General features: G+C 47.3%; 1 protein-coding gene across 1 annotated transcript in view; it reads right to left on the reverse strand.

Moving 5' to 3' along the window:
- LOC126484643 (receptor-type tyrosine-protein phosphatase kappa) overlaps positions 1–16,272 on the reverse strand; it is a 707,160-nt gene that overhangs the window by 365,983 nt on the left and 324,905 nt on the right. The window lies entirely within an intron of this gene.

Below are 16,272 nucleotides of genomic sequence, written 5' to 3' on the forward strand. Positions count from 1 at the left end.
CGATGGAATTCAATTTCACGGTCTATGTTTCTTTTATTTCTGCTCTGAAAGATATCACCAGCACAACGAATACTAACATTACACTATAGAATCACTCATCATAGTAAACCACACGAAACTGGTAAACCCTTGACTGGTCATAAGAAGTTTATGACAATTCGCAAAGACTTTTCCAAGGAGAGCTAGATGTGAGTCTTCCACAACTCGCCGGCGGGTGAGGGTGTTGACTTTTGACTGAGACTGTGGGTTTGCAATCATGGTCAACATTAATGACCTAAAGCGGGAAGTCACTATCGCCTTGCAATAAACACACTCTTCACTGGGACATTCCCTGATCTTTTCCCCACAGCAGTGAATCTGCTGTCGCGTTGACAGCACCCGACACGCGTTGCCACGCAAACACGCAATTTTTTCCGGGCTCGTGCAGCAGGGAACTCAAAGGCTGTGTGGCGCTTTATCATATCGAGTCCAAAGACCGTGGCGGCGGCCGGAGGCCGGCTTGTTACGTGGCTTTGGGTCACGCGCGGCCACGCATGACCTCCCACGTGCCGAAGCCCCCGGGGGCCGCGGAAAAAACCGAGAGCTGCCCTCGGCTGAGGCGAACTCGCCAAGCGGCGCCCTCTCCACAGCGACACTACTCCGTCCGTAATCTACTTCTACACTCATACTCTGCAAACCACTGTCAAGGGAACGGCAGAAATGGTTCAAATGGCTCTGAGCACTATGGGACTCAAGTGCTGTGGTTATCAGTCCCCTAGAACTTAGGACTACTTAAACCTAACTAACCTAAGGACATCACACACATCCATGCCCGAGGCAGGATTCGAACCTGCGACCGTAGCGATCGCACGGATCCGGACTGCGCGCCTAGAACCGCGAGACCACCGCGGCCGGCTGGAACGGCAGAGCGTACCCACATTCTACCAGTTATTATGGCTTCTTATCATTCCATTCACGTTGGAGCACGGGAAGAATAATTGTTTAAATAACTCTGTGCGTGCTCTAATTGACTGAATCTTGCTATCAGGACTCCTGCGGGAGCGATATGTAGGGGGCTGTAGTATACTCCTAGAGTCGTTATTTAAAGCCGGTTCTTGAAACTACGTAAGTAGAATTTCTCGGGATCGTTTACGTGTATCTTCAAGAGTCTGCCAGTTCAGTTTCTTCAGCTCCCCGTGACACTATCCCGCGGGTTAAACAAACCTGGTGCCCTTCTATCAAGTACGTAACCAGGATTTTGTCAAAGGAGATGTTTGATTTGCTACAGAGGACCTTAAAAAGAGTCGTGTTTTTCATATGTTCTGAAAATTTCCATAAATAACAAACATTTTATTGAACAATGTTCTCGGAGTTCTCACCAAGCGGAAGTATGATTTCGTTACTTACAAGGGAACCTCCCCATCGCACCCCCCTCAGATTTAGTTATAAGTTGGCACAGTGGATTGGCCTTGATAAACTGAACACAGATCAATTGAGAAAACAGGAAGAAGTTGTGTGGAACTGTGAAAAAATAAGCAAAATATACAAACTGAGTAGCCCATGGGCCACATAAGCATCATAATGGACAATATGAGCTTAGGAACGCCGTGGTCCCGTGGTAGCGTTAGCAGCTGTAGAACGAGAGGTCCTTGGTTCAAGTCTTCCCTCGACTGAAAATTTTACTTTCTTTATTTTTGTATAGTTATTATCTGTCCGTTCGTTCATTGACATCTCTGTTCACTGTAATAAGTTTAGTGTCTGTGTTTTGCGACCGCATCGCAAAACCGTGCGATTAGTAGACGAAAGGACGTGCCTCTCCAATGAGAACAGAAAACATTTGATCGCAAGGTCATAGGTCAACCGATTCTTCCACAGGAAAACACATCTGATATATTCTATACGACACTGGTGACGGCATGTGCGTCACATGACAGGAATATGTTGTCGACCCACCTAACTTGTACACTTGGCGAATGGGTAAAAAGATTCTTCTACCTTGCCCGATTTAGGTTTTCTTGTGGATGTGGTAATCACTCCCAAAAAAGTGATGAAAACATAAGAGTTTGTCACATAAACCGAAAATAACAAATTAAACTTTTCACTCGATGGAAGATTTGAACCAAGGACCTTTCGGTCCGCAGCTGCTCACGTTACCACGAGACCACGGCACTCCTGCGTTCCCATCGTTCTTAATGTTGCCTATCTTCCGTTGAACTACTCAATTTGTATATTTTGCTTATTTTTTCACAGTTCCACACAACTTCTTCCTGTTTTCGCAACTGATATGTGTTCAGTTTTTCAAGGCCTATCCACTGTGCCAACTTATAACTAAATCTGAGGGGGGTGCGATGGGGAGGTTCCCTTGTTAGGACTGTTGTATTTCGGCAAACCATACTTAGCAAACCACTAAGAAACAATCATGCTCCAATGACGCTTCAGTTTCCAAAGTCATTCTACACTCCTCTTCTTTCAGTCTTGATCTGAGCTGAGGAAGTTGATCAGGAATGGACGAGCACAAATTTTTTGGGACACCGTGACTGTTTTTGGAATAAAGAGATCTCTGTTCGCTAGAGAAGATAGAACAATTTTTGATGGCGAAAATGCAAGGGATATGGAATTGCTGAGCCTTACACTTTCTCAGGTTTCTTCATTTAAGTATGCACCTGTCACTACTTGAAATGTAAGAACGATCATTTTCACCATAAAGGAATGTTCCGACAGACAAAATAAGGGCCCTAAACGAGGACAGTTTGGATTATTACTTATTTATCACATGGCTTTCAGTGCCGCAAGTCTCCAAAGAGATGCTCGGCTCACCTTCTACGCAGTTCTTTCGATTTAAGCACGGGGGGGGGGGGGGGGGGGGTGCATCAATATCTCCCGCTATTCCTATCTGGTACGGGTCCCAGACACTTGAACAATATTCTAGGATGGATCACACGCGTAATTAACAAGTGATTACATTACCCAAGAGTCCTGCCAATAAACCGAAGTCTTATCTGGTTTACTCACGACTGAACCTTATATTCATTCCATTTCATTTCATGTCCGTAGAAAGTATTACATCCACGCATTTACATGAGTTTACTGCGACTCTCTGATGCTGAATCCACAGGATACTACGGTTTTTCGTTTTGTGAAGCGCAACATTTTACATTTTTGGACATTTAAGCAAGGCCGGCCGCGGTGGTGGTGCGGTTCTAGGCGCAGGTTCGAATCCTGCCTCGGGCATGGGTGTGTGTGATGTCCTTAGGTTAGTTAGGTTTAAGTAATTCTAAGTTTAGGGGACTGATGACCTCAGCTATTAAGTCCCATAGTGCTTAGAGCCATTTGAACTATTTAAGCAAGTTGCCAGTCTGTTTACCTTGTTCAAATCTTATCAAGACCTGACCAAAGAATTTTGCACCTTCTCTCAGACCGTGATTCATTATAAATAACTCCATTACTTGCGAAAAGTTTCTTGTTACTGTTGACATTTCTGCAACGTAATTAACATGCAACATGAATAGCAAGGGCCAACACACACTTCCACACGGCCGAAACGTTAAAATAAAGTGAAATTTGCCAAATCATGGAAAACAGCGGACTTCTTACGGCGGCATAAAAGAGGGGAGGGAGGGAGGGAGGGAGGGAGGGAGGGGAGAGAGAGAGAGAGAGAGAGAGAGAGAGAGAGAGAGAGATATCAGCTTGCTTGGAAATCTTAGCTATTGGAATTAACTCTTCCCCTTTTGCTCTCATTCTGCAATTTTTTTCCAATGCTTTCATTATTTCCTCGGCCTACTACTGCAACAGAATGGACAGTAAGATTTACTCAGTATTTCCACAGGTATTACTGCAATTTCGTTTACTGGAAATAATTCCACCTTAACTGTCAAAGGATTTTTCGATGCCCATTACGGTTTTCTTCGAATATTGGAGTGCAGGATCTGTATACATTCCTTTTCTGAGACAATCTTTGATATTGCATGCTTATATAATAATGACCAGAACAATACACGAATTCAAGGGAAAATCCAGTCCGTCCTACACAAACTGATAGCCCAGTAGCTGTTATACTTACCCGCCCTTTCCTCCAATGTATCGAGAAGGAGGACTGTTTTGGAAATTGGATGTTGTCTTCCATTTCGTTCTTTTCTGATCGCAAATGACGTAATTTTCTATATTTATTAAAGGCTTCAGACCACTTTTGTATAATGCTATTCGGTCTTTTAGGGTTCCGTATCTCGTTCGGTAGAAACCGAACCTTCATAGGACCACTTTGTTGGTGTTGGTGTTGTCGTCGTCGTCGTCTTCGCCACTGTATCTCAAAACCCCCTCCTTGTCACGAATGTACATAGTTGAAACTTACGTCAGTAACTCAAATCTACTGTCAAACGGCAGTGTAAGAAATTCAAGCTTCTCAATGCAGTCAAAAGACACGCCCTTATATGTAACATATTTTGATAGTCACAAACTCACCCCTTTATCCTTCAGAGTACTTCCCGTTGACAGCGAGCCATTAACTTTGGAGAGAAGCAAAGATTTCGCGGTACAAGTAAACGAGAAAAATCAGAAAATTGTTAATTTTTTGATCATATCACACGAAAAAATATTTCTTTTGTCATTTGTATTCCGACGTCAGTCTTGAAATTAAAACATTCTCGAAGGTCTTGAAATCCATAGGACTAGTATCCTATCAGTATCAAAGTCGATAACAGGCAAAAATTGTCGAGATTCTCGATTCCCGGAATGGATGAACTGTGCATGTACATAATTAAGTCTATACGGATGCCTCAGTGCGCGAGTCCTGCTCGCACCTGGCCAGTTTTTCTGATTAACGTAGCCTGTCGTCACAGCTCTGTTCACAGCAACCAGCAGTGCAGTAGCTATACTGTGTGTGCCTCAGTTATTGTTTTTCACTTAATGTTCTCGTACAATTTTTCGAGACAGTTTTTCCTCTATTGTTCTCCCACACAATCCGCATGTTGCTTCGGTGTTCAGGCAGAGACCCGTTTCCCTCTCTAGAAGCAAAATAAGAAACGGAGGTACCTGAAGAGCACATCGTGACAGAACTCTTGACGCATCCAGCTTTGTCGGCAACAGTGACGGCATCGGTCGACCCGTTCGTGTAGTTCCAGTAGGAGCAGAGAGAGCACAATGAGGCGACACGTGGTCGATTATCTGGAACGCCAAACACACGGTGACATCGCAGCAGATGGGTGCCAGGCCCTGCCGCTGTTGCGAAGGCCGCACAGTGGCGAAGCACGCCGCGGCTGAGTGACACTATTCACCAACTTGGGAGTAGCAGCGTAGGCCTGGACAGCGGCGACACACAGCGAGGGGAAGTTGCCTCTGTAAACTTTGGCGGCGAAATGTAAACACAGGCTCAGCAGCCATTCAGGCGCCACTATTTGCGAGGGTGGCGCTGATAAGGCAGCGTTCGGCGTCATTCAGCGCGCGCCTACCACAGCGGGCGCGCCTGCGGAAGCCACCACACCGCGTCGCACGTGAGGCGTGGCACACGGTCCGCGTGTAGAGGCCGACGCTGCCTGCTGCACGAGTATGGATGGCGCGCGAGGCCTGGACCCACAGAAGCTGACAACGGCGCTGACTTTTAGGGAGAGACGTCTCAAGTAGATCTGACAGCCAGACAGGGTGAGGAAAACCCTTTTTGTTACTTACAAAATCTTCGACGTTAACTGCTGACGAGGAGAACACAGCAACTGCCATCATCCGATTTCCTAGAAACTTCGCCGAGTGAAAGAGGAGTCAAAATAAGCAAATACGTTTCTATTCTTATACGCAGATACTCGATCGTTTCTGGAAAAATGGCGGTCGAAGTTTTCGAGATATTTTTCAGCTACAAAATGACAATTATTGAACTATTTGAAAGAAAACGTGAATTAGTCACAAATTACGGCGTGCACACACTTTATTCAACATGTAGACGTCACTACAGATAAGTTCGATATGCTTACCATCATTGGCGATGGTGTGGCACAGACGAATCACGAAATTGTACATGACCCGCTCAAGAGTCGGAACATCGATGCTGTCAATAACCTTCTGAATGGCTGCTTTCAGCTCAGCAATGGTTTTGGATTTATTGCTATACACCTTGTCTTTAATATAGCTTGCCGCGCGGCATTAGCCGAGCGGTGTACGGCGCTGCAGTCATGGACTGTGCGGTTGGTCCCGGTGGAGGTTCGAGTCCTCCCTCGGGCATGGTTGTGTGTGTTTGTCCTTAGGATAATTTAGATTAAGTAGTGTGTAAGCTTAGGGACTGATGACCTTAGCAGTTAAGTCCCATAAGATTTCACACATATTTGAACATTTTAATATAGCTTCACAAAAAGGAGTCACATCCGTTCAGATCCGGAGACGCCCATGCCAATGGCCTCTGGGTACCCCAGAGCCAGAATGCGGTCCCCAGGACATCCGGTACTCTCCTGCTTCGTTGGAGTCGAGCTCCGTCTTGCATGAACCACGTCTTGTCGAAATCAGGGTCACCTTGGATTGTGAGGATGAAATCATCTACCAAAACCTTCACGTACAGTTCGGTAGTCACCGTGCCATCAGGGAATATCACACCGATTACTCTGGCTGGACATTACACACCACACAGTCACCCGTTGAAGATGACTGAACACCGTCCCAGCTGAAGCCTATTGCTGGGGGTGGGGTGCAGTGGGGGGTGAGGGATGACTGGAGGCTACAATACCGCCTTCCCGGTCGTTGGCGTCAGCTGTCGAAACAGAAACCGCTATCTCTCGTTCAAGAGGTTCAGCTGTGTCAGTGGACTAGGTTTTCAATCATCCTACGACGGAAAAATCCTTGGCAGTAATGGCTATTGTTTCCTCGCCTACAAAGGACAAGGAACGCATAGGATTCTCACATAACATCGCTAAACGGCTACGAATACTAATTTCCACTTGCTGGTTACCAACCTAACGGCTTCCAGGGGTAGAAAAATTTGAATTTCAAAATGGCTCTGAGTACTATGAGACTTAACAGCTGAGGTCATCAGTCCCCTAGATCTTAGAACTACTTAAACCTAACTAACCTAAGGACATCACACACATCCATGCCCGAGGCAGAATTAGAACCTGCGAGCGTAGCCGTCGCGCGGTTCCAGATTGAAGCGCCTAGAACCGCTCGGCCACTCTGGTCGGCATTTGAATTTCACTATCTCATAAAATTATTGGGCGAATTTAAAAATTTAAAATACTGACAATCTACTTATTAAGACGTTTAACACAGTAAGGCAAGTATTCAAGTTAGAATCTATGTACATGTCTTGGGGCATCGTACCTCACGACACGCAAATTACCCACATTACACACACTGAAAAGCCAAAGAAAGTGGTATAGGCACGCGTTTTCAAATAAAGAGATATGCAAACAGGCAGAATACGGCGCTGTGGTCGGCAACGTCTCTATAAGACAAGAAGCGTCTGGTGCAGTTGTTAGATCGGTTAATGCTGCTACAATGGCGGGTTATCAAGATTTAAGAGAGTTTGAACGTGGTGTTATAGTCGGCGCACGAGCGATGGGACACAGCACCACCGAGGTAGCAGTCAAGTGGGGATTTTCCCGTACGACCATTCCACGAGTGTATCGTGAAAGTCAGGAACCCGGTGAAACATCAAATCACCGACATCGCAACGGCCGTGAAGAGATCCTGCAAGAAAAGGACCAACGACAACTGAAGAGAATCATTCAACGTGACAGAAGTGCAATACTTCCGCAAATTGCTGCAGATTTCAATGCTGGGCCATCAACAAGTGTCAGCGTGCGAATAATCAACGGAACATCATCGATATGGGATATCCGAGCCGAAGCTCCACTCATGTAAATTTGATGGCTCCACGTCTCGCCTGGGCCCGTGAACACCCACACTGGACTGTTGATGACTGGAAACAAGTTGCCTGGTTGCACGAGTCTCGTTTCAAATTGTATCGAGCTGATGGGCGTGTACGGGTATGGAGAATCAAAAATGGCTCTGAGCACTATGGGACTCAACTGCTGAGGTCATTAGTCCCCTAGAACTTAGAACTAGTTAAACCTAACTAACCTAAGGACATCACACACATCCATGCCCGAGGCAGGATTCGAACCTGCGACCGTAGCGGTCTTGCGGTTCCAGACTGCAGCGCCTTTAACCGCACGGCCACTTCGGCCGGCTATGGAGAATCCATGGACCCTGCATGTCAGCAGAGGGCTGTTCAAGCCGTGCAGACGCTGTAATGGTGTGGAGTGTGTGCAGTTGGAGTGATATGGACCCCTGATACATCTAGATACGGCTCTGACAGGTGATATGTGCGTAAGCATCCATTCATATCCATTGTGCATTCCGACGGGCTTTAGCAATTCCAGGAGGACGATGCATTACCCCACAAGCCCTAAATTGCTACAGAGTGGCTCCAGGAACACTCTTCCGAGTTTAAACACTTCCGCTGGCCACCAAACTCCCAAGACATGAAAATTATTGAGCATCTGAATGAGTTTTTCACTCTGCAGCGGAGTGTGTGCTGATATGAAACTTCCTGGCAGATTAAAACTGTGTGCCGGACTGAGACTCGAACTCGGGACCTTTGCCTTTCGCGGGCACGTTCTCTACAAACTGAGGTACCCAAGCACGACTCACGACCCGTCCTCACAGCTTTACTTCTGCCAGAACCTCGTCTCCTTCCTTCCAAACTTTACAGACTCTCTCCTGCGAACCGAGGAGAACTAGCACTCGTGAAAGAAAGGGTACTGCGGAGACATGGCTTAGCAACAGCCTGGGGATGTATCCAGAATGAGATTTTCACTCTGCAGCGGAGTGTGCGCTGATACGAAACTTCCTGGCAGATTAAAACTGGGTGCCGGACCGAGACTCGAACTCGGGACCTTTTGAAATTCGCGGGCAAGTATATTTATCCAGTAGGTGAGAAGGAGAGTTCCAACAAACTTCAGACATAATTTCAAACTTGTTTGAAACTGTTGCTCACTGATAGCCCCACAAAATTATTAAAGAAGAGAGTTTATTGCTTACTACGTTTTCGCTATTGAAGTGAAACTTGAGTAACAGGCATGATGTTTTAGTTTGTTAATTCTTTACTACTAACTCTATCCGCAACACATATTGCAGACTGTACTGAAATATACCACTAAATGTACCCGTAAAGTTTGAAAGGTGGCTGAGTCACAGCGCCAGAGACAGCGCCAAAGATTATTATTCCGCCGCCTCCACTGGTGGATTAGTAGTTGAGAGGATGTCGAGGGCAGTTGTTGTTCTGTTGGGTGAGAGAGTAGATGCTGTTCGGTTGGGGTAATGTATAGACGGAAGAAGTTGCAATTGTCACAATGTATTTGAGAAAGGAGATGGGCTTTTGATTTATGATGCTGGTGTAATGGAAAATTTTCGTGAATATATAATGAGGTAAAAGGTGTTACAGTTTTCTTTAATGACAATGCCTCTTGCTCACAGGTACAGTCAACAAAGCATCTGGCTCGTGTTCATTTATTAGACTTGTAATTGTGGTTTCTATGTGCAATTATAGTATTTCTGGTTTTTCAATTAGTTCATTGTAAATGGTGTTTAATATATTTTGTCGTATTGAGAAGGAACGGAGCCAGATACATGTACGTTGAGTCACACTACCACACACAAAACAGTTACACTTGTGCTTTGTTGTTTCGTAGCGTTTATAGTTGCAGGGGACGCAATTAATCAATTGTGTTAATGGAAATTCCTTGTCATTCTTTATTTTTATTTTATGCAGTCAGATTGCGTGCTAACACTAGTCAGGGCCAACCGGTTACGAGATTTCTTAACCGGACACACAGCTACAAAAATTATTGCATTTATTCGTTTATTCTTTTAGTTAGGCCCCCATGCACGTTATACAAATGTGCGACACATAGGAGATATGACGTCGTCAACATTGAGATTCGTGAAGATTGTGAAGGAATCTGACGTTGAAGCTAGTTTCTGCGTCGGAGATCGATTCTTTATAGAATCGAAAAGTAGGGTAGAGGTTGCAGGTATCCAACACTGCCGCGAATCGTCTACGCATTAAACAATTCGAACACTGGCAGCACACGTGCCCGAGTTGGCAGCGTGTACCTGAGAGCGTACCAGGGCAGGAGCGCCTGGCGACGATATACATCGGAATCCGATACGCGCCGTGGCGCGACTCAAGTAGCGGTTAATAAAGGCGGCACGTTTTATAGCGCGTCGGTGTCGAGACCAGAAGGGCGGCGGGCCGTGGCTGGCCTGGCTGCGCTGGACGTGCGGATGGATGGCTGACTGCGTGGGTGGGCAGGGCGGCTTTCGTTTGTCGCCTGCGAGGCAGTATTTCACGCGGCGCGGAGCGCCCGACGCCGCCTTAATTGGCCCTCGACGTCAGTCCATCAAGGGGCCGGGCGGAACAGGGCTTTCCTCTCCAGCGGACGCGCGCCCTGATACGCCCACGTCCATCCCTGGGGGAAGCTGAGCCTCAGGCGGTGTGCTCGACGCCTCCCAGAGGTGCCTTCCACTTCGCGAAGCAGTGCGCCGATCGACTCGATGTACGGCGCCACTCTGCAACGCAGCTTAAGCTAGGTTTGTGTGTTCCTCAAACAGTGGTACTTCCGTGGGCACTTCGGTTTTATGGGCATTACAACGTGGATAACGAAGACTACAGCTACTCATTTACAAACGTTTGAACTTCTTCTTCTGTACAGTAGTCGTTCTTACAGAATCTATACTGGTGTGAAAAACTGAAGAACGATAATAACTTTCGCAGGAACTGTCATTGTCACGTAACATAGTTTTACAAAATTTGGAGCCTACATAGAAAGAACTGCTACAGTATAGTACAGTTCAGTTATTTTATGTACTGAAAGAGTAACGCATCGAGACAAACAGAAATGAAACACACAACAACGACATTGAATTCATCGAAATTTATGATTGTCCCCTAGGCATTACAAAAGTGGGGGGCACACGTTGTTAATACACTACAGGCCATTAAAACTGCTACACCAAGAAGAAATACAGATGATGAACGGGTATTCATTGGACAAATGTATTATACTAGAACAGACAAGTGATTACATTTTCACGCTATTTGGATGCATAGATCCTGAGAAATCAGTACCCAGAACAACCACCTCTGGCCGTAATAACGGCCTTGATACGCCTGGGCATTGAGTCAAACAGAGCTTGGATGACGTGTACAGGTACAGCTGCCCATGCAGCAACACGGTACCAAAGCTCATCAAGAGTAGTGACTGGCGTATTGTGACGAGCCAGTTGCTCGGCCACCATCTACCGGACGTTTTCAATTGGTGAGAGATTTGGAGAATGTGCTGGCCAGGGCAGCAGTCGAACATTTTCTGTATCCAGAAAGACCCGTACAGGACCTGCAACATGCGGTCGTGCATTATCCTGCTGAAATGTAGGGTTTGGCAGGGATCGTACGAAGTGTAGAGCCACGGGTCGTAACACATCTGAAATGGAACGTCCACTGTTGAAATTGCCGTCAATACGAACAAGAGATGACGGAAACGTGTAAGCAATGGCACCCCATACGATCACGCCGGATGATACGCCAGTACGGCGATGACGAATACACGCTTCCAATGTGCGTTCATCGCAATGTCGCTGATGCTACCATCATGATGCTGTTCAAAAAATGGTTCAAATGGCTCTCAGCACTATGGGACTTAACTGCTGAGGTCATCAGTCCCCTAGAAATTACAACTACTTAAAACTAACTAACCTAAGGACATCACACACATCAAGCCCGAGAGAGAATTCGAACCTGCGACCGTAGAGATCGCGCGGTTCCAGACTGTAGCGCTTAGAAGCGCTCGGCCACTCCGCCCGGCTATGATGCTGTAAACAGAACCTGGACTCATCCGAAAAAATGACTTTTGACATTTGTGCACCCAAGTTCGTCGTTGAGTACACCATCGCAGGCGCTCCTGTCTGTGATGCAGCGTCAAGGGCAGCCGCAGCCACGGTCTCCGAGTTGATAGTCCATGCTGCTGCAAACGTCGTCGAACTGTTCGTGCAGATGGTTGTTGTCTTGCAAACGACCCCATCTGTTGACTCAGGGATCGAGACGTGGCTGCACGATCCGTTACAGCCATCCGGATAAGATGCCTGTTATCTCGACTGCTAGTGATACGAGGCCGTTGGGATCCAGCTCGGCGTTCCGTATTACCTTCCTGAACCCACCGATTCCATATTCTGTTAAACAGTCATTGGATCTCGACCAACGCGAGCAGCAATGTCCCGATACGATAAACCGCAATCACGATAGGCTGCAATCCGACCTTTATCAAAGTCGGAAACGTGATGGTACACATTTCTCCTCCATACACGAGGCATCACAACAACGTTTCACCAGGCAACGCCGGTCAACTGCTGTTTGTGTATGAGAAATCGGTTGGAAACTTTCCTCATGTCAGCACGTTGTAGGTGTCGCCACCGTTGTGTGAATGTTCTGAAAAGCTCATCATTTGCATAGCACAGTATCAACTTCCTGTCGGTTAAATTTCGCGTCTGTAGCACTTCATCTTCGTGGTGTAGCAATTTTAATCCAGTAGTGTAGTTTACACAACCTCCACGGACGGCACTGCATGCCCTGTAACGTTCTCCCGTGCTGTTCATGAGGTTGTTAAGGAATACCTGTGGTAGTCCCTGTATGTCGCGGAACTCGGCTGTTCGATATAGGATGTCAAATTAAACACCTTTCAGCCGTCAATGTTCAACCTTATTTTATTAGGCAACCAGTTTCGGCGCTTTATTACGCCATCTTCAGTTCCCTGACCGACGTCTAGGAATAAACTAACTCGCTTTCGATCGAAGCAGGGGGGCCAGCAGTATTGTTTTTAGTAGATATCTAATTGTTACAGTAGATGTTTGAAGCGGTCACTGTAGCAAGTAGATGTTTACCATGTCCCGTATTTTGTAATGTCCAGGGAACCATTATAAATCGCGGTGACTGCTGAGTAATTATTGTCTTTGAATGAAAGTGTCATACATGTTCGTCTCATTCCGTATTTATCTCATTTACCTTGTGTACTACTCTGTAGCAGTTCTTTTTATGTACGGTCCAAGTTTTGTAGAGCTGTATTACTTGGCAGTGACGCCTCATATGAAAGTTACTTTGGTTTCCAAGTTTTGTACACCAGTGTCTTTCCATAGTTCGGTGTGATCTCGTCCCGAACAGCTCGACACAACAACTTACTGAGCGAAACTTGCAGCTCCGTTAATTTACGATTCACAGTGATCAGATCGCGTTTCGTGTGACGGATGCAATGCTGTCGAAATGATTGTCTTATACACTCAGAAAATTCGATGTTGTCGAAGTGTCTCGGCAGCAAGTTGAAATAACTAAGTAAACGCGGTTTCATATTCCGTGTTCATGCTAAAGTTTAGCTTTTCTCCAAACGTCCGCCGCATAAAGGTTTTTGATTCAGGAATGAAGACTTTCACGGACCGAGTTTACATCCTCAATAATAAGTTGTGTTGTAATATTTGGGATAAGATCGATAGTTAACGTACCGACTAATGGAGTAGATTCAGCGACGACGGTTGGTAACAGAAGGAGAGTTTCGATAATCTGCAACAGAAGGGAGTGACGTCTTCGTTGCGTCTATGGAAGAGCCGAAAAGTCAGGCACGGGACCACCTCTTACACAGCCGCCCAGTGTCTATACAGACACTATCACCGAGGATGTAAATACTAACCGTAGAAGTCTGCACTGCTGCTTAATTTAGAGTTTTCCTGTACCGTTGCAAACGCGTTCTCTACCAGTACGTACAAACAATGTATAAGATGGTTCTTCTGGATATCCATGGTGCTTGATCACTGCAATCTTCACTCTATTTTGACAAGTGACCTAATTTGCGGACAAGGTATTTGCTCATGTTAGGAGCCTGGGATCCGCTTTTCGAAATGCCACACAGAAGAATGCATACCAGACAACTAGAAATGCGAGCAACTTCGTCACGGAACCTCACGGAATAGATAAGCTTATTGCTCGAAATGGAGACATCCGCCTACCTCCAAGCTCTGAAATCTGTCTTCTGTCTGTCAGTCATACTGGAATAACCTCAGAGATACACTCCTGGAAATGGAAAAAAGAACACATTGACACAGGTGTGTCAGACCCACCATACTTGCTCCGGACACTGGGAGAGGGCTGTACAAGCAATGATCACACGCACGGCACAGCGGACACACCAGGAACCGCGGTGTTGGCCGTCGAATGGCGCTAGCTGCGCAGCATTTGTGCACCGCCGCCGTCAGTGTCAGCCAGTTTGCCGTGGCATACGGAGCTCCATCGCAGTCTTTAACACTGGTAGCATGCCGCGACAGCGTGGACGTGAACCGTATGTGCAGTTGACGGACTTTGAGCGAGGGCGTATAGTGGGCATGCGGGAGGCCGGGTGCACGTACCGCCGAATTGCTCAACACGTGGGGCGTGAGGTCTCCACAGTACATCGATGTTGTCGCCAGTGGTCGGCGGAAGGTGCACGTGCCCGTCGACCTGGGACCGGACCGCAGCGACGCACGGATGCACGCCAAGACCGTAGGACCCTACGCAGTGCCGTAGGGGACCGCACCGCCACTTCCCAGCAAATTAGGGAGACTGTTGCTCCTGAGCTATCGGCGAGGACCATTCGCAACCGTCTCCATGAAGCTGGGCTACGGTCCCGCACACCGTTAGGCCGTCTTCCGCTCACGCCCCAACATCATGCAGCCCGCCTCCAGTGGTGTCGCGACAGGCGTGAATGGAGGGACGAATGGAGACGTGTCGTCTTCAGCGATGAGAGTCGCTTCTGCCTTGGTGCCAATGATGGTCGTATGCGTGTTTGGCGCCGTGCAGGTGAGCGCCACAATCAGGACTGCATACGACCGAGGCACACAGGGCCAACACCCGGCATCATGGTGTGGGGAGCGATCTCCTACACTGGCCGTACACCACTGGTGATCGTCGAGGGGACACTGAATAGTGCACGGTACATCCAAACCGTCATCGAACCCATCGTTCTACCATTCCTAGACCGGCAAGGGAACTTGCTGTTCCAACAGGACAATGCACGTCCGCATGTATCCCGTGCCACCCAACGTGCTCTAGAAGGTGTAAGTCAACTACCCTGGCCAGCAAGATCTCCGGATCTGTCCCCCATTGAGCATGTTTGGGACTGGATGAAGCGTCGTCTCACGCGGTCTGCACGTCCAGCACGAACGCTGGTCCAACTGAGGCGCCAGGTGGAAATGGCATGGCAAGCCGTTCCACAGGACTACATCCAGCATCTCTACGATCGTCTCCATGGGAGAATAGCAGCCTGCATTGCTGCGAAAGGTGGATATACACTGTACTAGTGCCGACATTGTGCATGCTCTGTTGCCTGTGTCTATGTGCCTGTGGTTCTGTCAGTGTGATCATGTGATGTATCTGACCCCAGGAATGTGTCAATAAAGTTTCCCCTTCCTGGGACAATGAATTCACGGTGTTCTTATTTCAATTTCCAGGAGTGTAGTTACATATCGACGATGCATGACAAGAAAAGTGAGGCGCCCAGAAGGCACAGCCAGATGTCAGTCTAACATCGTACACGTACACACCATCGGTGCGTATGTGAATGATTAGAGGTGCAATTCTCTGCGACAGGTACAACGACCTTTAGAGAACGTCAGTTTTGTTCTTGTTTCTAGTTGTTACCAGGCCTGATAGGGTATTTAAGGGGCGTGAGCAGCATAGGATATTGAATGATCACTCTGAAGGACTCTGAGATGCGCGTGCTCATGTGGGACAGCTGTCAGCACCTGAAAACGTTTTAAGGAGGCGGGGGGAGTCTCATTGTGTATATTAATTCGGGCAGCTGGTCGCCTCGGATAATATTCCGATTTGTAGGTCTTTCGGATACCGCAGTGGCCCGATGTTGGACTGCACGCGACCATGAGAGCAGGCTCACTCGTCATCAAAATTCTGACCGACCACGTCTGACCGGAACAAGGGAGAATTCCTGTACTTTGCACCAAGCATATCTTAACCCCTTCACAACGCGCCTATTATTCAAGAGAGAGTAATGGACTCTCAGCAACATTCTGCGTCATCCCACACCATTATTTGGAGAACAGCCCCATCCGGATTAGAGAATTACCGTACCAAGCGCAGACTGCCGTTAACAACACAACACAAACGGCTGCGTCTGCAGCGGTTCCGTCACCAGAAAGCGTGGATGCCGATGAATGGCGTCGCACTGTGTTCAACGATGAATCGCGGTTCTGCACTGTCCCTGCTGACCGTCGTCGTCGTCGTCGTCG

The sequence above is a fragment of the Schistocerca serialis genome, chromosome 6 (assembly GCF_023864345.2).
Source record: "Schistocerca serialis cubense isolate TAMUIC-IGC-003099 chromosome 6, iqSchSeri2.2, whole genome shotgun sequence".
Lineage (NCBI taxonomy): Eukaryota > Metazoa > Arthropoda > Insecta > Orthoptera > Acrididae > Schistocerca > Schistocerca serialis.